Source organism: Lissotriton helveticus, chromosome 11 (genome assembly GCF_964261635.1).
Source record: "Lissotriton helveticus chromosome 11, aLisHel1.1, whole genome shotgun sequence".
In the NCBI taxonomy this organism is placed as follows: Eukaryota; Metazoa; Chordata; class Amphibia; order Caudata; family Salamandridae; genus Lissotriton; species Lissotriton helveticus.
The window spans coordinates 997,677,542-997,690,364 of record NC_136072.1 but is presented as its reverse complement, the minus strand read 5'-3'; positions in this window follow the sequence as shown (position 1 = coordinate 997,690,364).

Here is a 12,823-nt window from a genome sequence, read left to right as displayed (position 1 = left end):
TTGTACAAAGTAGATGCAGGACTCCAACATTATTTTGTGAATCTGCTGTTTATGTTGCCAAATGAGGAATACCAGGATTGTCAAAAACCAAGGATCTCTAGATTTGATCCCTCTCCATGTTTCTCTCTTCAACACTCTACACTTTCTTTTTTCCTATTTTTCTTTGCGTCCTTCATTCTCCATTTTCTTCCTATTTCTCTCTTGTTCTGGGTCACAGTCTGATGATAAAAAATTAGTCCTGGCCCCATAGAGTGCTGGAGACAACAACCTGCAACCACTGACACGATTTAGAAAATGCCTTTTCCACTCTGGAAATGGAGAACTATTGGGGAATGATGCAAGCGCAGGTATGGTGGGTGTTAGAAATAGGGGTCTCTAGTTGGCAGAGGTAGGTACCTTTGTCCAAATAGGGAACCTCGCTTCTAGTCAGGGTAAGGGGGATACACACTTTAGATAACCCCTGCTCACCCCCTGGGTAACTTGGTATGAGCAGACAGACTTATCCCAAAGGCAATGTGTAAAGTACTTGTACACAAAACACACAGTAATACAGTGATAACTCCACACCAGAAAAATAAAGTATCTTTATCTAACTCAACAAGACCAAAGCAAAAAAAATTAATTATACATGTAATAAGAATACAACTTTAAAAAGGTTTAAAAAATGTGGTCCATACAAAACTTTGGATGCATGATTTCTCTCGAAGTACCTGTACTTGTGCCAAAATTCACACGGCCAAACAGCCACGGAGATGGGAAGCATTGAAAACATAGAGAGATGCGTCAGTTCCTGAGACCATTGGGAGACGATGCAACCGTTCTACGGCACGCAGGAGAATTGATGTCTTGTTCGGTCTGTAGGGAGAAGTGATGCGTCGACTCCAAGATGATTCTGGTCCATGGGTGATGTGGTGGGAAAGCTTGCCGCACTGGTATGATGCGTGGAAATTCGGGATGCATCGACAATCGATGCGGGAACATTGAGTGGTGCTGCATCGGTTTCTTCAGCCGCAATCCCTCGATGTGTCAGTTCCTGCAGCGGCGACAAGCTCTGCATCGGTTTCGGCAGCAGCGCAGCGATGTGTGGAGATTCTTCTCGCACAGCAGTGCTGAGTCTGGAAAACTGCAGCAAGAAGAGCGATGCATCAATTTTATTAGTTCTTCAGGTTTCTTCCAGCAGCAAGCACAACCTCCAATGGCCAAAAACTAGAACAGGTGCCTCCTGGCAGGTCCGAACTCTCAGCAGTAGAGTTCAGGGGAGCTGGGGGTGAAGTCTTTGTGTCCCTGAGGGATGTTTCCTTCAGGCTAGTGTATCACAGCCTAGAAGCATCTAAACCTTAAACAACATTTGACTAATGTGACAGATTAAATGAGTGACTCCTCCAATTATTAATCCACTGTCCTACCGAATATATTTGCTACACGTGTTCTTTGAGTGTGATGCTAGGAATGTTACCTGTGGCTTCAGTGATGTAACATTAATGCCAGCCCCCCTATTCAGAAATTTTTACTAGTACCAGTGGTCATGAGGTTAGAATTGGGAATAATTAGAAAATGCAGTTTTACCAGATCTAAAATCACAAAACTACACTTCTTACATTCAATGGCCTCTTCTACCCATGCAAATAATTTCAAATAATACCTGGAAGAGTTTGCGCAAGGAAGCTAGAGAGTTCAGTAAATGTCGGAGCCTGTTTTCTCAGTTCTTAGGCTCATTCATTTGTTTCTCTTGAAGATTTGTCTTTTTCATTGGAAAATAATTGACTTTATGTGTTTTAATACTGGTACTTTCATCAATAATTTAGCCATAGCGCCTATATTGCGCCTAGACACCTACAGGTAGTAGTGTGCTTTAGAAATCCTAATTTCATATATCTCAGGTTTTCAATTCATAACAAACACCTCAACAGTTTTCTTACTCAAAGTTTTGTCTCAGACGCCTGTTGGGTCTCAACTGTTTCCAGAAATTCACCCCCTTTTTTCTCTGTCCCTTTTATTGTAAATGGGGGATATCAGAAACCTTAAGCTTTCTGGTACTTTCAAAAATGTAATTTTCTGAAAGTCAAATCACAATGAAATGAATGCTGCTAGGATCGAACAAAAGACCTAAAAGAGATTCTCCATCTCCTGTTACATCTACACCTCTTTTATGGAGTTGATTCTTGAAGAAATGCGTGCATTGAAACCCTTCATAGAGGAGACTACCAACAAATTGTAACATTTAGATGCCAAATGGTATTCTCTAGAATCATGAGTTTTAATGGTAGAGAAAAAAGCAGAAGTCTTGAACTTGCATTACACGTATTCCTCATCTGGAGTCGGAAATTTCTCTTCTCAAAAAATGCACCACAGATCTTGAAAACTGAAATCACAGGATCAACCTGCACTTATATAGACTTCTAGAAAACACTGAGGGCTGTGATCTGACCACCTACTTAAAGTTCTTTCCGCCAAAACTTCTTTACATATCCACTACCACTCCTCTCAACATACAAAGGGTACATAGACTTGGTCCCAGCATTTCTACAAAACCGTAAGGAGTTGTTTTATTCTTCCTGCAATACACAGACTTATACAAGTTATGTTGGCTGCCAAAGCCCAAAAACACATTTTTTGGGCTAGTCACACATTGCTTTTTTATCAGGACATGGCCAAAGTTACTGCAGATTTCCAGAAGCAGTTCCTGGATATGCGTCCCGAGTCGAGAGCTATGAACACTAGATTTGGTCTAATGCATCCTTGCCTGTTTAAAGTGACTTACAAGGAAAAAACAACCACTCATGAGGAGCCTGCTGAAATTAAGAGATTTCTTCAACACAAGACCGAGCAGATGATCTTGGCACTTCAATAATTATTTTAAAGACATTTTGTCTCTCTTGCCAGTTTTTCTTTTTAATAATAATGAATAGTTTCTTTTATGTAGAACAGTTATGATGTTTTTTCTCTTGCTAGATCAAACTTTAATTCTGTGATGTCTTTTTCCTTATGATACAAGTATATGTGTTCACGTCTCGTTTCTGTAAAGTCTCAATTTTATGTGATATCTTCATTCAAGTCAAGGCTGCCTGGCTGACCTATGGATTTTGAGTGTTGTCGCCGTTGTCTTCCGGTGTTGCCATGCTCCCTTTCATTTTTGTGTTCTGTAGGTACGTTCTTCAGTCGTCATAGTATAATTTGTACTATATTTTTGTTTTCTGTTTCACCGTTTTCTTTTTACGGTTTCACCTGGTATTTTCTTCCTTGCTTCCTTCCATTCTCCTGCCCTATCTCCCTTCTCTCCCTTCTTTTAATATTTAATGATTTTTTATTACTCTTGCTATTGCAGACATATTAATTGTGCATGCTATTGTTCCAATAATTCATTCCTGGTTAACACCTGGTTTCACCCCGCTTACCTAATTTTGCAGCCTTACAGACTGCCCATATTGATAAGGGATTAACCCCTTGTGCCTCATTTGTAGTGTTTTTCAGGGGACATGTGCCCTTGGTGTACAGGCATAACTTAGCCCTAAGTGGTTGTTGCTCAGGGTTCTGACAGACTCCCTGAGGTAAAGGGTGATACCTCGGTTTCTGCACTGTGGGGGATTTCCCCTGTGGGGAGAAACTGGCCAGTATGAGTGAGGAGTACTATGAGGAGGAGCAGCAGTACATTCCTTTGGATGACCAGTTTTTTTCAGGCTGTTGATGATTCCATATTTAAATGTGTGAATGATGTGGTGGTGCCCATGGAGGAGCGTCTTACGAACTGCATCATTGCGGAATGCGCTGAGTTGGCCCATGCCCGCTTAGATTCCCCTGGTCCTGTACCTCTCTTGCCCCAGGGGGAGGGTCCCCCGTTATCTAAGAAGGGACGTGTGGAGGAGGACCCGGGGGAGGGTACCAGGGAATGGATTTGGACGCTTTCGACCGCCTCATGGACGCTTTTGTCGCTAAGCCATCCAAACTGCCCCCTGGGCCTTCTCCGGCCCCGACTCCCACGGAATCTGTTGGGCCAGCCTCCCCATCACTGGATGGGGGCTCCCTAGTGGACTCTGATGATGAGGAAGGGTCCTTGCGGTCTTGGCGACCGTCCAGTTCGGCGACCGACTTACCCCAGGACTCCTCAGGCATGCTTAACCCAGATGACATAGTTCACCCGAGGTCAGCTGCTTGGGCGCCTGGGGACAAGGTGGCCAAGTTCGTGGCGGGGCGCCTCCGCAAGCCGTTGGAGAAGAAAGCAAGGGGCTATTTGCGGGCTGAGTGTCCTCGTCCCACCTTGGCAGGGAAGGTGGCCTGCACACCGGAGTTTGACTTCAAGATGGCCACCTTCCTGGCCAAGTGTATGAAGGACACCCGCAAGGGTATAGATCGGTCCTGGCGATCCTGACAGGACAAGCTCCTTGACGCAGTGGGTCCCATGACGAAAATATTGGATATGGCGGGGGAGGTGAAGGTGTTGGGCTCCGTCATATCCCCGGACGTCCTCTTGAATTGGGCATAGCGGGTGATTATCTTCTTAGGTAATGCCAACTGTGCCCTCTCGACTGAAAGGAGATGCTCGAACTTCATTAAGCTGGACCCCAAGTTAGGCAACCTGGCTTCTTCAGAGGCAGGGGCGGTTGCCCAAGGGGGCCTCTTTGGGGACCCCTTTGTGAAGGAGCTGAGCAAGTTCGTAGCCACCTTCACGAGTTTGTACAAGGCCCAGTCCAACATCTAAAGGGTCTTCCAGAACCTTTTTTCCAATGGGGCAGTCGGGGACAGGGCCGCGCGACCAGCCGTGGCCAGCAATCTAATCCCGGTAGAGGACAAGGCTCCAGGAAGGGTCAATACAGCACTTCCGCCAATTATACCAACTTTTATCGGACCAGGGGACAAAAGTTCCGTGGTCGTGGAGGATACCGGAACAACGCAGGCGGACCTGCAACCGGCAGTAAGTCTGATTCCTCATTCTCAGGTCTTTATTGGGGGTTGTCTAGCGTCCTTCCAGGAGGCATGGCGGGCGGTCACTCACAACCGATGCCTGGGTCTTGCAAACAATCCAAGGGTTTCACATCGAGTTTTACGATTCGCCCTACCAAAGGAGTCTTCCCCGGCCTATCTCATTCTCAGAGGTGGACGCCCATCTGGTCGACGAGGAGGTCTCCGAGTTACTGCGCAAAGGGGCCATTTGTCGGTCAGTTCTGCATCCCCGGGGTTTTTTGAGCAACATCTTCCTTGTGGAGAAGACCGACGGGGGGCGGCGTCCAGTGATCAACCTGAAGGAGTTCAATGGATGGTTGGTGTACCGGCATTTGAAAATGGAAGGGATTCATCTCTTTCAGGATGTTCTCATGCCGGTCGACTGGATGACGAGACTAGGGGCCAGATGTAGGTAACTTCAATTTACCGACTCATAAATACTAAATTTTACCGATTCGGTATTTATGAATCTGTAAATATGAAGGAGGGAGATGTAGGTATTTTTTAAATTTGATTTACCGAATCGGTAACATTCGGTATTTACCGATTCGGTAAATACCGAATCGGTATTTCCCATTGATTCCTATGGGCTGGCTCAGTCCCCTCAGGTTTTGTCCGGTCAGGTGCGGCAGACGGTTTCTCTTTTGCAGAGTCTGGGGTTTGTTATCAACGGAGACAAGTCATTTCTCTCCCCGAAACAATCCATTGTTTTCCTGGGATTTGTGATGGACTCGGTGCGCGAATCCTTAAGCCTTCCCCCTCGCAAGATGACCAAGATCCGGCATCTGCTACGTCAGACCATGTCCAGGACTCACATTTCCCTCTGTCAGATTGCCCGAGTGGTAGGACTGCTGTCGTCATCCATCCAGGCAATCTTCCCGGGGCCCCGGCACTATCGTGCGTTGCACCGCTTAAAATCGCACCATCTCTGACGGCTATTGTCTTACGACCAGTAGGTTCCCCTGTCCACCGAGGTCAAGGAGGAAATGTTGTGGTGGCTAGCCCACATGGACGCTTGGAATGGCAAGGCCTTCTTTGGGGCGGCCCCCGACATCGTCAAAGAGTCGGATGCCAGCAGGTCGGACTGGGGGGCCCGCTGCGGCGATTTCTCCACTGGAGGCACCTGCTCGTTAGACGAGCAGAAGCTCTACATCAATTACCTGGAGTTGTTGGTAGGCTCTTTCGCGGTCCGGTACTGGACCAGGGACAGGATACGCTTGTGTGTCCTGTTGAAAATGGACAATGTCTCCACGGTGCGTTACATCAACCACTTAGGGGGCTCCCGGTCCAAAGACCTGGCAAACTTGGCGAAGGAGTTCTGGAGGTTTTGCTTGGCCCATCACGTGTCGGTGACAGTGGAGTACTTGCGGACGAACTCGCCCCTCTGAGAACCCCACCCAGCAGATCCTGCAGCAGGAAAACACCATGGTTCACCGACGAACTCAAGAGCTCCAAGAAGAACTGCCGAGCCCTCGAGAAAGCCTGGAGAAGGGAACCAACGACGGACAACATGACCACCCTCAAGCTCGCCACCCGGAAGCACCACCAACTGATCCGCGCCACCAAGAAAAATGCATACAAGGACCGGCTGGACAACAACGCACACAACTGCAAGGAACTCTTCAACATCGTGAAAGAGCTCTCCAACCCCAACGCCGGAAACAATGACATCACCCCGTCGCAAGAACTCTGCAACTCCCTCGCGTCCTTCTTCCACAACAAGATCACGGACATACACAACAGCTTCAGCAACCAACCAATGCAAGCCACAACCGCAACGACGCCACCCACCACCACCCTCCGCACCTGGACCCCGATCAGCACCGAAGACACCATCCGCACCATGAACTCCATCCATTCCGGATCTCCTACTGACCCCTGCCCTCACCACGTCTTCAACAAAGCCGACGCTGTCATCGCACCCCACCTACGGGACATCATCAACACCTCCTTCGACTCCGCCACCTTCCCTGAGAGCTGGAAGCACGCCGAACTCAGCGCTCTCCTCAAGAAACCCACAGCAGACCCCACCGACCTCAAGAACTACCGGCCCATCTCGCTCCTCCCGTTCCCGGCCAAAGTCATCGAGAAGACCGTCAACAAACAGCTGGCCGCCTTCCTCGAGACGAATGGATCCCTCGACCCCTCACAGTCCGGCTTCCGAGCGAACCACAGCACCGAGACCGCCCTCATCGCCGCCACCGACGACCTTCGAACTCTGATGGACAACGGAGAAACAGCGGCCCTCATCCTCCTGGACCTCTCCGCGGCTTTCGACACTGTCTGCCACCGCACCCTAGTACAGCGCCTCAGCAACATCGGAATCCAGGAGAAGGCACTGGAATGGATCACCTCCTTCCTCGACGGAAGAACACAAAGAGTCCGCCTACCACCGTACAAGTCAGAGGCCACCAAAGTCATCTGCGGCGTCCCACAAGGATCCTCACTGAGCCCCACCCTCTTCAACATCTACATGAGCCCCCTCGCGGCCATCGCACGCCAACACAACCTCAACATAATCTCCTACGCCGACGACACCCAGCTGATCCTCTCCCTGACCAACGACCCCGCCACCGCCAGAGCCAACCTGCACGAAGGGATGAGAGACGTGGCCGAATGGATGACGACCAGCCGCCTGAAACTGAACTCAGACAAGACGGAGGTCCTCATCCTGGGCTCCACGCCCTCCGCCTGGGACGACTCCTGGTGGCCCCCCGCCCTGGGCACCGCGCCCAAACCGACGGACCACGCACGCAACCTGGGCTTCATCCTGGACTCCTCCCTCTCCATGACCAGACAAGTCAACGCCGTCTCCTCGTCATGCTTCAACATCCTGCGCATGCTACGTAAGATCTTCCGGTGGATCCCCACCGAGACGAGGAAGACGGTCACCCAAGCCCTCGTCACCAGCCGACTGGACTACGGCAACGCCCTCTACGCCGGAACCACGGCCAAACTCCAGAAGAGACTCCAGCGGATCCAGAACGCCTCGGCGAGACTCATCCTCGACATCCCCCGACGCAGCCACATCTCCGGACACCTGAGAGATCTGCACTGGCTCCCGGTCAACAAGAGAATCACCTTCCGTCTCCTCACCCACGCGCACAAAGCCCTACACGACCAAGGCCCGAGCTACCTCAACAACCGGATCAACTTCTACACTCCCAAGCGCCTCCTCAGATCAACCAACCACGCCCTCGCCGCCGTCCCCCGCATCCGAAGAGAGAGAACAGGAGGAAGGTCCTTCTCCTACCTGGCCGCCAAGACCTGGAACTCACTTCCCACCAATCTGCGCCTGACCCAAGACCACCTCTCCTTCAGGAAGAAGCTCAAGACTTGGCTGTTCGAGCAGTAGCGGCACCCCCCCCTCCCAGCGCCTTGAGACCCTACGGGTGAGTAGTGCGCTTTACAAATGACCTGATTGATTGATTGATTGCTGGGTCAGGTCAATCAGGTCGCAGACTGGCACTCCTAGCACCTGATGGATTCCAGCCAGTGGAAGCTGGATGTTCAGGTCTTTCAGTGGTTGTCCAATATTTGGGGTCCTTTCTCAGTGGACCTGTTCGCGTCGCGCTTGGATCACCAACTCCCAAGGTTCTACAGTTTGAGGCCAGATCCACTGGCGCAAAAGACGGACGCCTTTCTGCAGGAGTGGAGTCAGGAGAAAGGTTACGCATTTCCACCGTTCTCCATGATTGTCCGCCTGCCGGCTCAGGTCTGCCGCCAGAAGGCGGAGGTGGTATTGGTTACACCACTCTGGAGGTACCATTTGTGGTTTCCAGTTCTTCTGGTACTTTCTTGGGATTCTTCAATCCTACTCCCCCTGTTTCCTCTTCTTCTTCAGAATCCGCAAGGAGAACAGCATCACCTGGTTTCTCAGGGCTCTCTCCTTCTCATGGCATGGCGTCTTTCCGGCGACGTTGGTCGCTCCCAGGCATTTCGGGACCAACTGAATCTCTTTTATCGAAGGCATGGGCAGCCAGCACCTCAAAGCGTTATCGGTCTGCCTGGACTAAATGGCTACGTTTGTGTCTTCGACGGGACTTGGATCCTGTGGTCGCAGGCATCGTTCCCTTCTTGAATTTCTTGGCTGAATTGGCAACGGACAGTCGGGCGTACGGCACTATCATCGCTATGCGTTCCGCTTTTTTGGCAGCTCATGAGCAGATTGATGGAGCTCAGGTTGGAGAACATCCTTTTGTGTGCCGACTTTTGAGGGGTATTCTTTTTTCTTTGACCCCAGAACTGAGATACTCAGTCTTCGGGGATGTTAATGTGTTCTAAATTTATTCTTGTCCTGGCAATCTAACAGGTACCTCTCCTTGAAAGAGCTGTCGGCTAAACAGGCCATGTTGTTGTGCCTGGTTTCATGCCGCAGGGTGTCGGATGTGCGTGCTCTCGACGTTTCGGCACAGGTTTTTTCCCCGGATGGGGTGACCTTTATGATTGGTAGGCGTACAAAGTCTGCTTCTAGAACGATTTCCTATCCGACCTTTGCGGAAATGCCCAAACTCTGTGTGGTGCAGTGTCTCAAGGCTTACGAGGACTTAACCTTAGATCTCCGCCCTCCGGGTGAACGGCAGCTCCTGATTGCTTTAAAGAAACCGCACAAGGCAGTCTCTTCCCCCACCAACGCAAGGTGGGTGCGCTGGGTCATGCAGGAAGCGGGTATTGACACTAAAAAGTTTGGAGCTCATTTAGCCAGAGGTGCCATGGCCTCAAAGACATTTTCTCTAGGCGCTCGCTTAGAAGATCCTATGCGAGCGACAGATTGGTCCTCATATTCCACTTTTAAATGGTTCTACTTTAAACCAGTGGTGGATGTCGCACATTTAGTGGTGAGTAAGCTTTGAACTAGCATAATTGGAGGCTCCGGTCCTGACATAGAATCGAAATTTGCCTAGCTATGTAACGGCAAGTTTCAATTCTATTAAGGACACGAAGACGAGGATTATCCCTCCCGCGGCACTGTGGTGTGAACCCGCCCGTACGGCGGTAAGTAAAAAATGTTCCTTTTCGTCTGTCTAGTGGATACGAATACTTGCCTATGTGACTATCATTGATTGATGGAGGCTTTGTCTCTTGGGAGCTTTACACTGGTTTCTTGTGTTTTAGGACATGATGGTGCCAAACAAGACCAGTGACTCCAGGACGTTCGCACGAAGAAAGAGGAGGGACAACCAGGGTGAAGGACTTTTCTGGGACGTACCGACACTAAGGAAGGACTATGGACTGGTGTTATGTGATGGACTCATGGGAGTTGTAGTCCGTTCAAGTGTATTAGGACTTGGTTTTGTTTCCAGTTGATATGTTCCATGGAAAAGGAAATATTGTGTGTTGATTTTTACGCTGCTGTGGAGAAATTAATAGAATAAAGTGAAGAAAGACATAGCATAATCCTCGCCTCCGTGTCCTTAATAGAATTGAAACTTACTGTTACATAGCTAGGCAAATTTTGATTCAATAACGCATCAGAAATCAATCAGGGTTTAGATATTTTAGTGCGCTTTACAAATTAATCGTAGCATTCTGTCTGCGCCCCTGAGAATGACACGGAAAAGCTGTGTTCATCGTGTGAAGGCAGAGCCCTTTTTGTCTTTAAGTACAAATAGTGGTAAATTACATGGTGGTCAACGAAATGGCACACTTTTGTGCTTTTGCATTCAAGGTGAGCCGAGATGCACTCTATATATATACGGCAGTGATTGATACCAGCAGGGCTGGGGTTAATGCCTTTAACCACATCATCCTTGGTGGCGGCCGGATGAAAGCATAAGATGCACGTGAGGCAAAAGAATAAAACAAGAAACAACACTTCATGTAAACAACAAAAAAAGCCTTAGAATACATTGTGCGCAACCTTCATGAAATCAGACAAAGCAACAAGATATGCTTTACAGCCGTCGGCTGAGTGCATTTTGTATGCAAAGTCCAACGATACACGTCAAAAATAGTGCGGTCGACACATTCATAGCCTAAGCTGAAAGTACACAAGTCACAGGGCCAGTAGCCATAGGCAGGAGCTACACCCCAAGAGGAGGGACACATATAGGGGATTAACCACAGAAAAGCAAGGATTTCCTAAGGGCACATGAAGGAACAAATGGAAAAAGGTAGGCGTGAGGGGGCGTGGTCTAAGCACACAGAGAAGGTACTGCATTTTGAGAGACAGCGCATGCACACCGCCTAGGCTTGACCTAAAAATTGGAATGTACCTATTATCACTCTAAAAATGTAACATCCCTACAGCATTTCATTGACACCAAACCTACCTTTATTAGATCAACTATGAATGTCGCCTCCTCGTACTTATTGAAGAGCAGTGCACATTGCTATGCGGACCAAAATAGAATGGGAAAATTGCTTGAAAACTATTTAAAAATCAGAAGAGACAGAACCAGAACAGAATCCTTATGAAAAAGTACAGGAACTACTCTCTTTAAAAATAAGGATATTTTAAATGAAATAATTAACTTTTACATACATTTATATTCCTCTTAAACATAACAATTGCAATCAGATTTAATTAAGTACTTTCAAACCATTGCTTTATGCCGTCACATCATATTGATTTAGATTCACTAGGGGCAAACATTTCACTTTCATAAATTACTCATGCACTCTCTATATTAAGTAGAGGATACGCTCCTGAGCTTCTCCTTCCCAACCTTTTACTTTTATTTAACTCTATTGTCACTAAGGGTGCCTCTCAGGGCTCCTTCCAAGAAGCCATGATTTGCTTAATTCCAAAGGATAATGAAGATCTCTCACAATGCAAGAATGGCCGTCCCATTCCTTCAGTTACTACTGATTACAAAAGTTTTGTGAAAAATGTGGCATTTCGCATTGAACCTATTTCACCTGATCTCATAGGCCTGGAGCAATCTAGTTTTGTTAATTGGCCTCTGACAATGCTAGATGCTAGTCCTAATGAAACGCCTCTACATTAGATCATCCCATTGCCGCTATTTAGATGCAGAAAAAGCTTTCAATAGGGTCAGTTGGGATTTTATGTTTCAAGCATCAAAAGTGGAATGGCTTCCCACCCAAATTGATTGATTTAATTTCCTTGCTATGCACAGGCCCTAAAGCTGCATTTTTTGTTAATGGTATGCTTTCAGACTATTTTCCTTTGTTCAGAGGGGGTACGCCAAGGTTGTCTATTATCACCTCTCTTGTTTATTATTGCACTTGAACCCTTTTTAACCAAAATTCGACACGATTCACATATTTCAGCTTTTCAGATTGGGTCTCTCCAAATTAAAATGTCAGTTTATGCTGATGACATCCTTTCTATATTTTTCTAGCCCCACAGCTTCCCTTCCTCCTTTTCTTCAATAAGCTACTACTTTTTCCCTTTTATGGGCCTCACACTGATAAATGTGAGGTATTACCTTTTGCTGCGGTCGCAAACCGGCCGCAGCACAAGCTCCCATAGAGAAATTAGAGTTTTTGTTAATCGGACCTCACGGTGCCTGCCATGTGGTGCAGGTATTAACAGGGGGCACCTGTGGTTCCCCCCCCAGACCACTACCAGAGACACCTGAGTGAAGGGGGCCCTGCTAGGGGCCCAAACAGTCGCTTTCAGGCAGGTTTTTCATGTGAGAAAATCCGACATGAAAAGCCTGTGGGAAACCGACATCTTAATCCCGGTGGCAAAAACGCCATCCTACTGGGATTACGTGCCAGTTCTGACTGGCCAACTGGCTCCTTGAGCCCGATGGAAGCCAGCCGTAATGACCAGACGGTTTTATCAATAAAGGAGGCAAAGAGTCTTATTGACCAATTTTAAAAGTCGACAAATGTTACTTATATTGTGTTTGCTGCAGGAATGTTTCTGGCTGTAATAAAATATACATTCTGCTCCCTCCAAGCCACAGAGACA